Genomic DNA, 14,529 nt, shown 5'->3' on the forward strand with positions numbered 1-14,529 from the left:
CAATCCTGTAATCTTCCAGAAGCAGGGGGCACTTCATGGAGGTTCTGGTTTATTACAGCCTTCCTCCCACCACCTCCAAAAGCAACCAGGCATTAAAAGGTGGCGGTGGGGGGGAATGCTGTAAAGAAAACTGGAGAGATCCTGGGTGAATTAGTTATAGCTTCATTTCAAAATTTCAAACTAAAAACGCGTTAAGAATGAGTTCTGATGAAGGGTTACTCGGCTGGGAACGTTAACTCTGATTTCTCTCCACAGATGCCATCAGACCTGCTGAGCTTTTCCAACAATTTCAGTTTTTGTTTGTGTATCTTAAGAATTATCCACTCTGTTTAGTTAAAGGACTATCTGGGTGCAGTGTCAGTCTTCAACTAAACGTAGTTTAAACGAGTTTGCAATGTCTGTAACTCCAAGCGATGATAATGTGACCTCCAAAGTCAGATGGACTGACAGCCCTGACGAGTGAATGGGAACTCGAAGAAAGTTTAAATAAGAAGCCAGGCAGAGCTGTGGGGCCAAGTGCTGGCGATGGAGCACGGTGTAAGCTCCCAACGCAGTGAAATGGAAACACTGGCCGTGCTGCAGCGTTCAATCCACAGACTACATTCGTTCTGCCCCGGAAGTGTTTTGAAATGATTGCAAGACATTATCATCAGAAGCATTTTAACCTAGATTCGGATTCTGGACCTGGTTTCGCTGCAGTGATCTGACAGAGAGCGGTTAGTGCCTTTTACATTACTGACAATATTTACAGGTCACGCCGATTAGAAAGCACAATGGTCTGTGCCTTTGCATCACTGACTACACAGCACAATGATTAGTGACTTCGCATGTTTTGGTTCCACACACAATATTGACACAGGGTGAAATCCCTTCACGGACAAACATAACGAGATTTCTAAGGACAGGGTGTTGTGTAAAGCATGCGGGCCGGGGAGGGGGTTATTTCTGTGAGTTGACAGTTTTGTGCCAGTTTCCCTGACCGCTTGCTGAGGGTGTCAGGTATTGACTGCTGTTTAATGTCTCAGGGACCGGCACCTGCTCTTGGTGCATGGCGTTTATCGTTTGGACAGGATTATGTCGGGTTACTTCAAACGGATACCTTTGTCAACGCAATGTTGTCAAATATCAAATCACTAAAGGAGCTTTGCTCGCATCCACGTGTGCTTCTGATTTTTAAAAAATTCAGTTTGTATTTTGTTCAAATTGCGGGCCAATCCCATTTCTGTGCATTAAACTTGCACCCGGCGCTATTTGCAGTTATTCCTATTAGATGAGCTGAAGGGATCAAAGCGTTGCATGGTCAGGCATGATGATATTTAATGACAGAAGAAGTTCAAAGGGCTGAATGGCCTACTCTTCTCTCTTATTTTCACTAATCCAGTTGATGATACCAAGCTAAGTTTTTGTTTAGTTTATAGTAGTACACTGGAGCCTTGATGTTAGCTGTCAAAGCTGCCATATATCTCTCTCTCTACCAGGGTTTTCTCTCGGTGTTTTTTCCTCTTGGACTTAAGAAGCATGGCATGTGAGACGATCTATTTTACTGATTATGCCTTTGCTAAAGGTGTGTTTAAAGGATCTTATTATAAGTTGCTGTTAGTAGTTAAATTTATTATTTGTTAAGTTTTCCAATAGAGTTATACCAATTCTTTCTTTTCTTTTTATTCTTACCGTATACAGTTAAAATACAGTGTTGTTTTGATTAAAGCTGAATAGTGTCACCAGTTGACCTACATCTGGAGCACAGCAACTTACATTTGCCTTTAAATGAGATATAAGGGCAAACTTGAGGACTACAGATGCTGGAAACCAGAGTTTAGATCAGAGTGGTGCTGGAAAAGCACAACAGGTCAGGCAGCATCTGAGGAGCAGGAAAACTTCCTGATGAAAGGCTTTTGCCCAAAACGTCGATTTTCCTGATCCTCGGATGCTGCCTGACCTGCTGTGCTTTTCCAGCACCACTCTGATCTAAACTTTAAGTGAGATATGTTAGGTCTAGTCTATCTCCTTGATATATTTGAAGGGGGTTTGATCTGGTCTGTAACTGTGGGGAAAATAGAATAGAAAAACAACAGCTTTCTAATCCCCATCACCCTTCTTAATCTGTATACTATCTTGACATTGTTAATTGTGCAATTCTCCTCTTATGTAATCTCTCCATTATGAGGTTTGCTTGGTCTAGTTGAAGCTGAGAATCACTTGCAATGGGATTCCCAAATCCATTCGATTATCTCTAGTGTTCCACCCAAATCTTGCCTTAGCCCCTACTGTTGCGTATCTATATGTTGACCCCCTTAAATATCAAGCCAAAACACCTCTGATTTCACTTGGACTCAGGTGATACCCAGCCAAATCCCATTGCTGCCTTTCTCAATTCCACCACTGTGTCATGATTGTCAGATGCTTGCCCACCATCCAGTATGTGATTAGTAACATTATTCCAATGAACGATTGGTAAGATCAAAGCAATTGTCTTTGCTCCCCCTCATAAACTCCTTTCCTAACTATTGACTCCATTCTTCTCCATGGGATCTGTCTGAAGTTGAATCAGATTGTAAACAACCCCCCTTGATGTCATGGTTGACCTGGATTTCACCTTTTGATAGATCCCTTCACAACCAAGCCTTGTCCATCTCTGTCAATTCCTCTGGCCCAACAACACTTCAAAATATCTGTACTCTTCCAATTGTTTCCTCTGATATATTTATAATTTTAATCACTCCATTGTTGGCAGTCATGCCATTAGGTGCTGAAGCCCTTCCTGGAATTCCCTCCCTAATTGTCTTCACCTATTTACTTTTCTTTCCTCCCTTAAGAAGCTCCTTAAATGTTAACTCTGATCAGTTTGGTCTAAATTCTTCATTTTGTGGTTTTATGTCAGATTTAATTTGAAAATACTTCTATACAGGGCTTTTGGATGTTTTCACAATGTTAGAAGAGCAATATGAATGTAAAATTGTCATTCTTCTATTTTTAATCAAGATGAGGAATCCTTTGTTCTGTTGCAGCTGAGCTCAGTTTGACTGCATTGAGGTGTAACAATGAGAATTAATGGGCATAGATGCTGTGCTTGTTCAATCTTCAACTTTTACCATTGGGTGATAATACAATGTACTCTTCAATTAAAATAACTCAAAGTTTTAGAAGTTCCCACCAGATCCTCCAGGTTTGGTGTTACATTTGCAGCTCAAGCTGTTCTGTCATTGGAGTTAGAAGAAAACTTCTTTGAGGAGATTTCTTGCCTTGTTATTGGGCTAAGGGTTCAAATTGTGATTATGCTGCCACTCATTTACTTGATGTACACTTAGAATTAGTTGCCTGTTGCCAGACATGACACTATAACTGCACCCAAAAACATCTTTCTTGGTTCTTGACATTTTTCTACCTCTTACATTTCTTTAGAATAATATTTCGGGCTGTAAAGAAACAGATTGTGAATACAGTAAATCTATACAATTGATGACTTTCCAAAATGGCAAAACAACTGCTATTTTTGTTATCACAGCATTATGTATAGCTTATCGAACATAGTAGTTGTTATTCTAAAGCTAGGTTAATGCAGTATTCGAAAGTAAAAATAAAGAATTGTAAAATGTTAATGGTTAATTTGGTTGGAATCCCTGGCCTATCTTGGGCTATTAGTTTCTCTCATGAATGTTCAAGAAATGACTTTCTTTAAAGATTAGGTTGCTGAAACTGTTTGTTGACTGAGCTGTTCACTAGTTCTTTGAGTAAGTCAAATGACAGTGTTTCTGGTACACATTAAAGCTGGTAAGTACTTGGCTTTTTGTTGTCTGCATTCTATCTCCAGTTTCTAAGTTAGGCCTACTGAAGGGTCAACTACTTTCTATTTATTATCTAAGAGTAATTCCTTTGTGTTTTAGGTGCAGTTTATTTTTATTACTTTGGCTAGGGCAGGGACTTACGTAAATTGCAACCTGAAAATTAATAAAGGGGATGTTCAACTTCAAAGTATGTTGTCAGAACTTCAAAACACATCACACATTAAAAGTAGTGCTTAGTATTATTCTGTGAAAGTTTGTTTTGGTGTAGGTTTGTCATGACCACAGCTCCGGGTGGACTCAACATTGCTTCAGAGATGATTAGACTAAAATTTGTGAAAACATAAACCGATTTGTTGCAGAAAAATTATGGCCTATAAACACTAGCTTCATAAAAACATAATAACCGATCAGAGTGTAACTGTGAGAAGTTAGAGAAAAGCACCAGTGGAGGAAGATGAATGGACTGTTGTATATATGTGTTGTTTCTCTCTAGTTCTCTAGATTGTTAAGTTGTGTCATAACATGATGGAACTTTACTCACATCTTCCAGTATATAGAAGTACTTCTCAACACGCTCGACCAGGTTCATGCAGGAACTCATCTGCTATCCCCCATCATACTTCACCTTGTGACAAGTCAATATGGCTGCTCTTTCCCCGCATTCCCATGTTTCTCCCTTCATGTTGGCACTCCTCCATCTTCCCTTCAAGCTGACACCTGTTTTCACCTTTCTCACCTTGCAGATTACAATAGTCTTTCTTTATCCATTCCCAGTTCCACATTGATTAGTACATTATTCTGTATTTATGGAAAAAATTACCTTCTGTGCATATCATATATAAAGGGCAAAGCTGATGTTTATTGTGCATCCATGCTCAATGTGAGAAGGTAATGGAGGCTCATCTTGGTATGTCTGGTGCAAGAGTTTCAGTTTTTTTTAAAGAGGGAGCCCTGAACTTTCACCTAACCACAATTGAAGAACAGAGTTTATGGTCACGTCAGGAATTTTATTTTGTTGGAGGTGATGTTATTTCCAATTATTTGTTACCCTCAATCTTCAAGGTAGTAGAGGTTATAGATTTGGCAGCTGCTGAGTGAGTTGCTGTAATTGCCTTGTAAGTAGTTCACAATGCAGCCACTGTACAAAAACAAAATAGTGTGGAGATTAAAAATATGAAAACTAGAAGGAAAATAAAAGAGATGCTCAGTGGACCAGGAAGCGTTCCTGATGAAGGGTTTATGCCCAAAACATCATTTTTTCTGCTCCTCGGATGCTGCCTGACCTGCTGTGCTTTTTCAGTACCACAGTCTTGACAGGAAGCATCAGTGTAGAGTGAAACAGAGTTAACATTTTGAAATGTTTAATTGAATTTGAAATATACCTCTCCTTCTGAGTAATTTATGTCTATAATGCAGCATAGAGTGGGTGGATATTTAAACAAATAAGTAAGCTGCCAGTCAAGCAGACTGTTATTCCTCATGGTATTGAGCTTGAGTGCTGTTGCAGCTGAACCCTTCCAGTCGAATGAAGTTTATTCCATCATATTTCTGCTGTTATTAGTCGGTGATGGAGAAGTCAGAAGATGAGACATGCAACATGGGAATACCTAGCCTCTGACCTACTGTAATACACGCAGCTCTGTTGTGACTGGTCAAGCTGAGTTTCAGGTCAATGGCAACCCCCAAGGTATTAGTGGTCGGGGTTGGAACTGGAGCTCAGCATTTTGCTGTCATCAGTGAACACTAATCAAGGTGAAGCAATTGTAAAAATGGCCGGAGTTAGAATGAATGGTCTGCTTGACTGGTACTTCATTTCATTTGAAAAGTGTGGCAATGTTCTTTGTTTTAATCTGTTTATTTTGGTTCAATATGGGATTTTGTATCAGAATACATTTTAAACACTTCCAATCTGCAAGTAAAGTGTATCCTCAGATTGGAAGTATTGGTGAATTGGAGAGTTTTAGAATCAGGCTCATTGTTGGAACGTTAGAGGTAATTTTGGATAATAACCTGAGGGTCAGTCAGTTCCATGTCCATATCCTTCTTGCTGTATTTGAAGAAGAACAAGAGCTCTCCCTGTTCTGTGACCACTTGCCTCCCTCAACACAACCAAAAACAACACAATTAAATCTTGGAATTTTATATATAATGTATATGGTTGGAAGCTTTTGAATTCTGTTGTGGACAGTTTTTCTCTCCCTTTTCTCACCACCTGTCCATAACAAGGTTCCAATTTAATTTTCTTCCATTTTTTAAACAGTAGTGGTGCATTTCCCCAATGCCCCTCTGAACTCTGACTTTGTAAAGACTTCACTACACTATTGTAAAGCTATACAAGAAATAGGAGTTCCTGTTTCCCATATTGGGGGTGCCAGTGATGAATATTTTGCAACACAGACACACAAACATGCAGGAACATAGCCAATCAAAGTAGATTAATAGATAATTCAGTTAGTAACAACTGAGGGACACCTGTTTATCAGAGTCTTTCCTTTTAAGATGAATTCTGAAAGTCCAAACTGGAGTCAGCAGTCTGCAATCCCTTTAAGGATAGTTGGCTGTTCAAGAATTGTGGTCAGTTTCTTCTCTTTAAAATTTCTTTGAAGAACTTCTGAAGAATATTTCTAAAATGTAATTACTGATTTGCTGATTTTACAAAAGAAAGTTGATTAGAGAGCAAAATTTGAAATTTTTCTCACTGGACTTCAGAGGCTAGAGGCTTTTCCTTTATAGTTTGGAGTTAGGGGTTTTGATATCATCAGTGGATATTTTATGAAAGAGCTAACGGATAGCTATTTCAAAATTGTGTAATTATGAGGCCGTTGGATTGAGCACAGTGTCAGTCATGTGACCAAACCTTTTTAGGTGGTGAGTGTTCAGTGAAGTGAGGAAACAGTTAGCATCAAGACAAAAGCTTGCATTGCAAATAATCACCTATCTACAGTGCACCTTAAATTGAGTGGAGCTGTTAACGTCATCTTACAAAATAGGGATAACCTATAATTCTTTTACAGATGCTCCTTTCTGTAGCAATTTATAACACAATAGTTAGCATTTTGACTCCATCACTAGGTATTTGAGATGCTGATTGGCTGATTTTGACTTCTGGGAAGTTTTTAGAAGATTACTACTAAGTCTGGTCACATGATTCTAGTAGCCATCTTTGTTGGACTGTTCCATGTGAGTTTAAAACAAGTCACTAAATATATCAAAAATATTCATTAAAGTTGTATTTGTAATCCATTTGTGAGTGAGAGTTTGTTAACCATTGTTTGTCTTGCACTTACGTTTACACATAGCTAGAGTATCTTTTGCAATGACTTCTCCTACTGCTCCTATACCTCATTACCATACAGTCTTTGGTAACGTCATCTAAAGATATAGTATTAGTTTGTACAAGTAGACTGACAGTACCCAGCTTTACTTCACCACTATTCCTCTTGACTCTTTCATGACTGTTGAATTATTAAACTGCTGGTCAGATGTTCAGTACTGGATGTGCAGAAATTACATACATTTAAATACTGGGGAGACTAAAGTAATTGCTTTCAGTCCCTGCTTTAAACCATTCTCTAACTACCAATCGCATCCTTCACCCTGGCAGTTGTCTGAGGCTAATCTCAGTTTATAAACTTGGTGTCATATTTGACCTGAATTGAATTTCTCAACATATTTGTCTCAACATTAAAAAAAAACATTTCCACCGTAACAACCCCTTAGTCTGCCCTCGTCTCAGCTCTCTGCTGCTGAAAATATCATCCACGTGTTTGTTACCTCTAGAATTAACTATTAAAACACATTACTAGCAGGCGTCCTGCATTTTACCATCGGAACACTCAGTATGAATGTTTCATTCCTCACTCATGCCTGCTGACCTACATTGGTTCCCAGTTAAACAGCCTTAATTTCAAAATTTTCATCCTTTGCTCTTGCTCCCTCCATGACCTTATCCTTTCCCCCTTCCCCCGCCTAATCTGTCATCTGCAGCCCACAGGTTCTGAGATAACTGTTTTCATATAATTCTGATCTGTTAAGTGTCCCTGATTTTAGTTGGTCCGCCATTGGTGTCTATGTCTTCATCCTATCAAGGTGGCAAAACTGTGTAAGTCCTTCTCAAATCTCTACTCCCTTTTCTTAGGATGCTCCTTAAACCTCCCACTGACCAAGCCTTTGGCCCTCTGCTCTATGTATATGACATTGTTATGTTTTGCTTAGCAATAACTGTCTTGGGAAGAATTTTGGTGTTAAGCATTCTTTTATCAATGTAGGTTGTCTCCAACTTTTGCTAATTATATGGAAGAACTTGTGAGCAATCAGTTCTTTAAAGAAACAGAAAACTAGTGGTTTAATCATTCCCATTGTGCTGTTTTTCCAAGCTCGGTTTTATCTCCGAAGTAAAACAGAGGACAGTTTGCTTTTGGTTTCTGTCTGAAACATCACGTGCTTTTATAATTCATTTACTCTTTCAGGGAATATACACTCCAACTGAAAAAATGATGCTTTGGGTATTCTGTGAAATTTTCCATCCAATGAGAAGCCAGAAACTACAGGCAAAAAGAGGTTATCACTTGCTTCAGCTGACATCATTAAGCTCAGGTTATTGCAAGAGTCAAGGGCCGTCCAAATGTAAAACTTAATGAAGACAAAATATATAACTTCATAGGTAAGAAATCCAGTCGGGAATTCAGAAGAAATTGCTTTGGCGCATGAGATGATGAGAATGTGGAACTGATGGACACAGGGAGTAAGAATCACGAAATGGTTACAATGCCAAAGAAGGCCATTTGACCTGGTTTGTCTGTATTGGCTCTTTACAAGAGCAACTCACTTTGTGTCACTTTCCCATCACAGTGAAAATGAAGAATGCTTTTAATGGGATACTAGATAAGCATGTGGGAGAAAGGAATAGAGAACTCTTTGAAAGAACTGTCCAAAAAGTCAAATTCCAAGCTCCCTTTTTTAAAAAAAACACATAGGTCTTCAACAGCAAGTAGGAAAATATCATGTTTTCGGCTTTCATCACAGTTCCAAGTGGGGAGTTACTTGATTTAACAAGCCTCTATATCAAAAAATTCTTGTGCTGTGTCCATTCCTTCTTTTAGAAGCTAATAAAACATCTACCAACTCTAGTCAGCATGGCTTTGTATGTTGGAAATCACAAACTCAATTGGGTTTGTTTGAAGAGGCAACCACAAAGATAGATGAGGGCAATGTAGTAGATGTTTACCTGAACTTTAGCAAGGCCCTTGACAAGTTCCGCATGGTAGACTGGTTAGTAAGGATAGATCACATGGGATCCAGGAGAGCCAGCCAGTTAATTAGAAAATTGGCTTGACAGTAGGAGACAGAGGGTGGTGGTAGACGGTTGTTGTTCAGACTGGAGGCCTGTGACTAGTGGTGTGCTACAAGGATCTGTGATGAGACCATTGTTGTTTGTCATTTATATAAACGATTTGGATGAGAATGCAGGAAGCATACTAAGTTTGTGGATGACATTAAGATTAGTGGCATAGTGGACAGTGAAGCAGGTTATCTAAAAGTACAATGGGATCTGGGTCAACTGGTCTAGGGTGCAGAGGAATGGCAGATGGATAATTTTAAAAATTGCAAGATGTTGCATTTTGGTAAGACAGACCAGGACAGGACTTACTCAGTTAATAGTAGGGCCCTGGAGAGTGTTGTCGGACAGAGAGACCTAAGGGTGCAGGTTCATAGGTGCTGAAGAAGGTGTTTGGTACGTTTGCCTTCATTGGTCAGAGTATTGAGTACTGGAGTTTGGACATCATGTTACAGCTGTATTGGGTTGTAAGGTCACATTTGGAGTACTGTATACCGGTTGCCCTGCTATAGGAAGGAAGTTATTAAACTGGAAAGCATGCAAAAAAGACTAACAAGGATGTTACTGAGATTGTAAGGTTTGATTTATAAGGAGATGCTGGAAAGGCTGGTCTTTTTTTCCTGGAGCCTAGGAGGCTGAGGGGGTGACCTTTATAGAGGTTTATAAAATCATGAGGGGCATAGATAAGGTGAATAGCCAAAATGTTTTCCCCAGGGTAGGGAGTCCAAAACTAGAGGGCATCGGCTTAAAGTGAGAGAGGAAAGATTTAACAGGGACCTGAGGGACAACTTTTTCGCACAGAGGGTGGTACTTATATGGAATGAGCTGATAGAGGAAATGGTGGAGGCAGATACACTTAATTTGGACAGGTACATGAATAGGAAAGATTTAGAGGGATATGGGCCAAACGGAAGCAAGTGGGACTAGTTCAGTTGAGAAAACCTGGTTGGCATGAATGAGTTGGACCAAAGGGCCTGTTGCTGAACTGTGTACCTCTGCGTATGCCCTCTTCAACGGCAAACTGTGAATATGTACAAAGTGCACGGCGGCAACTGGCTTCTTCAGCAGCACATCCACTGGCTTCTAAAAGCCACAACCATCCCCCTTTATTCCAGGCCTGACTCCAGCCACTGGTGAATTTACCCCAATTCTCACTGACTTAGGTCCCTGGTGACACACTGAGTGAAATGCTGCCTCGAAAGTGAAAGAAATCATTTGTAGCTCGCTGTTGTAATTCAGCTGTTGTGCCCATTTTTGGATCAACGCTGTAATGAGGTCAGACCAGAGAAAAATGCTTAAGTAGGGAATGCATTTCTGATTCCAGAGCCAATTGTATGAAAAAGCAAAAGGAAAACTAAGTGATTACTTTGTGAGTATCCTCTCAACTCAGAATAATTAGATTACCGTAAGCAGCTTAGGGAAGAACATTTGATGGAATCTGCTTTATTCTATAAACCACCTGGTGCATATTGATAAGCACAAAGTAAGGCAAAGAAATCGGTGACTTGTTATCTAGATATCGTTAAGAGCATGGATTGAATTCTCTGAATGATGTGCTTTCAAGTGCATTTGCGAATTTGTTTAAGTCTTACAAAAATTGTATTGGTATTAGCTGAAACTCCTGTAAATATTGGCTGACATTATGTAATTATTTCGACTAGAAGTAAGAAATGCATTTTTGGAATAATCTGGAATTAGATTATAGTTATAGATTAGAACATAGATTAGAATTTGAACTAAATATTGGTCCTGTCATCATAAGTATTTTCTAATTTAGATATTAAAATCATGGTTGTCCAAGGTGAATGACATTACCCAGGAAATCAACATCAGTTTGACTTTGCTGTTCAGAAGGATATAAATGATTGGGGTGAAGAAATTCTGCAGCACTTTGAGCTCAGTTTACATTTAAAACTGGTGTCAATCCACCAATATGTTTTGAACGGTGGTCCTACTTTTTGAAATTCCAGCTATTTCAATGAGGCCAGACCTTTTGTAACCAGAGGCTTGATCCAACCTTTTTCAAAACCTTATTTCTAGAACCTGCCAGTCACTTAAACATTTTTTGATCCACTTTGTTTTCAATTTGCCTGCTTCTGCATTGCGGTGTTGCTAGTGGTGGTAGATTTTCTGCACTTGCCACAATTATTGGACATTGAAAGTGGTGTGGAACATGAGGAGTACTGTTTCCTATCTGATAGAAGCCTTCGATTTGCTCTGGAGTGACCCAGCCTCCCCTCTTCCTTCTTCCAGTGAAGTTTCTGGGTTCAGTCAGGGTCTCATCCTGTAGAGAAACAGGGAGTGCTAAGCATGCCTAAACTCCACAGACTTTACTTTTTATGAAGGAACATTAGCTAATTGCCTATGGTATTCTTTCAAACAGGAAATCGAGATGAGGTGATGTATGAAGCTTTAAAGGGACAGCAGAAAGCTGGATGTGGTCATGGAAGAGGGAGGAAGAGTAACAGATAAAAGGTTGGGAAAATAGATGGGAGAAGAGGGCACATGACCATTACTCTCAGTCATTAAACAAGCCTATAGAGTTGTGCATAATGTGTCCATTTTGATAAAACCCACATGAAATGGGAAAGGAGACAATCTGGGAATAACCAGTCAGAAAAACCACTTGCAGTGAAATATGAGGCTCAAACTTGTACACCAAAATGACCATGCTCCAGAACGCTTAACAGGTGCTACCACTCTGACATATTAGCATGATAGGGAATACAATTTGAATGGTACTTTCATTCACATCCTCATGCTGAACAGAACCGTTTTGGGAAATAACTAGCATTGTCATTTCCTCAGGTGCTGTTGATTTTTATTTGTCTCCAAGAATATGAAATTGAGCAGTATACAGAGATTAATATGACTGTCTAGGAGAAGTCCATTTCTGAATATCTTTTTGAAGAAAGGTTGGAGATCTGAATTTTGAGCTCAGGTTTATACCACGGTGGGTGATCCAAGTTGAAATTGAAACTTAAAAATATGAGTGCCAGCTGTAGGATCACTATTGTCCAATACATTAGAATTGAGCTTGATTCTCAATGCAAGATATTTTGCAAAATGAAATTAATTTTAGTACTAAGTTAATTTAGCGTATGTGTTCTGGTAGTTTGGACTATTGCAGCTTCCCAAATTGTATGCCAAGAAAATCTTAACATAATGAAATATGAGTGATTTCCAAGAATCTGCTAAACAATAGGGTACAAAATAAAAATGAAGATATGTAGATTAACTGTAAATGTCCCTGTTATTTTACAATAATTGGAACTACTCTGTGATTAAATAATTCAATGTGAAAATAATGTATGCAGAACCTATGCACTGTTTTGACCTTTGGGAACAAATTAAGTGGTGAACTGAGATAGATAGGCAAAAGCAGTTCTCTTGCCTTCTAATTGTGTGTGATTTTCAGAACTGCTTGATTTAAGTTCCTGCTCTGTGCTGAATTATAGTGAGTAAGGTTGTTTCCATGTTGTCCTTGAAATAATATCCAGACAACATTCTCCTCCTTCACTGTTCACACAGTCGCTGTAGTTGCCAGTATCCATAGATACATTGGATTCTCTAATCTTTCATGACCCTTCATAAAATTGCATGCAACTAATAATGTGCTGCCTTCCAGCTTCCTTTTCATTCATTTCTGCAGCATTTCCACAATAAAATTCATTGGGTTTCTCTAAAAACACACTGCCCCAGTCTATGTAATTAATCAAGTCGTCCTTTACTGAGTCCTGCAGAAAGCCACGATATTTATTAAAATGTGCTGCCTTTCCATAATTGCAGAATTATAGACCAGTATTTTAATGACTTTCAATGCATTGTAGTAAAGAGACCAAGTTCATTCATAGAATGGATTTTGGTTGATGGAGGGAAGTATGTAAGTCTTTCTACACTGGCCACAGTCACTCATTAAATTGCTTAAGGTGAGGGCAGAATTTATTTTCTATCAAATACTTGCTCTACACTGTTGCTTGCAGCTGAGTTTCAAACCAGACAAATTGTGCTGGATGACTAAGGAAAGGCAACTTGTGCACATTCTTCTTTAAAGGAAGCAGCTGCTTGTAGATTACTGCCATTTTATTCTCAATTATTTCCTCTGTTTCTATGAGAAACTTTCAGTCTCTGCCTAATGATATGTGGTAATGATTTGCAGAATAGCAAATAATTCAGTGAAAGGCCTTGAGCAATGTCATCCCATCATCCTGTGTCATTGTAAATTGATCTTCCTGTTCTGTCAACCCTATCCTGTTAAATTACTGACTACCCAACTTCCCCCTTGTTCCTCAACTTGGATGATATAATTAACAGTCTTCTTTTCTCCTCTTCAGGTCCACTATCATCATCTTTCCTCAAAGAAAGTGCCCTTTAACACCTCTGCCATTTATAAATAATCATGCCACATCCAATTTCTCTTATCAAATCGATAAACATGCCGTCTCCTCCAAACTCTTTGTCCATCTTTATCACAATTGTTATTGAATTGCTCTAACCATCTTTTCGTCCATGTCACAGCCTTTACCAAAGTCACAAATGACACACTGTGACTGGGATTCTAGTAAACTGTCTTTCTTGCACCTATCTGCAACCTCTGTCATTGTTGTCTCCTGCAATGACTCTATGCTATAGTGCAGTTGGCTGGTCTACCATTGCCTAGTTCCGTACGTACCTTTCCAATTGCCTTATTGGTTTCTCTTTCCTTCCTATATTAATATCTCCAGAGTTCCAGCAAGGATTTATATTTGAGTTTTTTCTATTCGACAATGTTGTCCCACAGTGACATTATGAAAAACACAATATTGGGTTCTATGTGTATACTAATGAAACATAGCTTCACCTCACTTAACCCATTCACTGTCACAGATTTGTGACGCCTCTTGTCAAGCTTTCTGCATTGAATGAGTAGAAATTACCTTCACCTAAATATTGAGAATGTTTCCTGTCCCCACCATCAGCTTTGTGGGTTTACCTCCAACAAGTAGACTGCGGTGGTTCAAGAAGGCAGCTCACCATCGTCTCCTGATGGGCAATAAATACTGGCCCGGCCAGCAACACCACACATCCTATGCATGGATTTAAAGAACACCTTTCCCTAGCCACAACTCCTCTCCCTAATAATTGTTTGGGATTGAACCAGACTGCATACAAACTTAGTATTCAATTTTACACAGAAATGACTTTCTGACCAACTTCACTTTGCCACTAAGACTGCCCATTTCTATTACCGTCGCCCTTGGGAAAATGGTGGTGAGTTGCCTTCTTAAGCCGTTGCAGTCCTTTTGGTGTAGATACATCTGCAATGCTGTTAGGGAAGGAATTCCAGGATATTGACCCAGCAATACTGAAGGAACAACAATATACTTCCAAGTCAGGACTATGAGTGGCCAGAAGGGGAACTTACAG

At 39.2% G+C, this 14,529-nt stretch overlaps 1 protein-coding gene across 2 annotated transcripts in view; it reads left to right on the plus strand.

Moving 5' to 3' along the window:
• The first annotated feature begins 372 nt into the window (after window positions 1-372).
• Window positions 373-14,529, plus strand: part of LOC122559033 (monoacylglycerol lipase abhd6-A-like) — a 75,684-nt gene continuing 61,527 nt past the window's right edge. The window contains exon 1 of one of the 2 annotated variants that reach the window (XM_043708182.2): window positions 373-716. The gene's annotated coding sequence lies outside the window, so the exon portion shown is untranslated. Of the gene's footprint in view, window positions 717-8,283; window positions 8,449-14,529 lie in introns of those variants that run through there. The other variant, XM_043708184.2, reaches the window with a different exon arrangement.

Source organism: Chiloscyllium plagiosum, unplaced genomic scaffold (assembly GCF_037043375.1).
Source record: "Chiloscyllium plagiosum isolate Xiang-an unplaced genomic scaffold, Cpla_swu_hap1 HiC_scaffold_14, whole genome shotgun sequence".
Lineage (NCBI taxonomy): Eukaryota > Metazoa > Chordata > Chondrichthyes > Orectolobiformes > Hemiscylliidae > Chiloscyllium > Chiloscyllium plagiosum.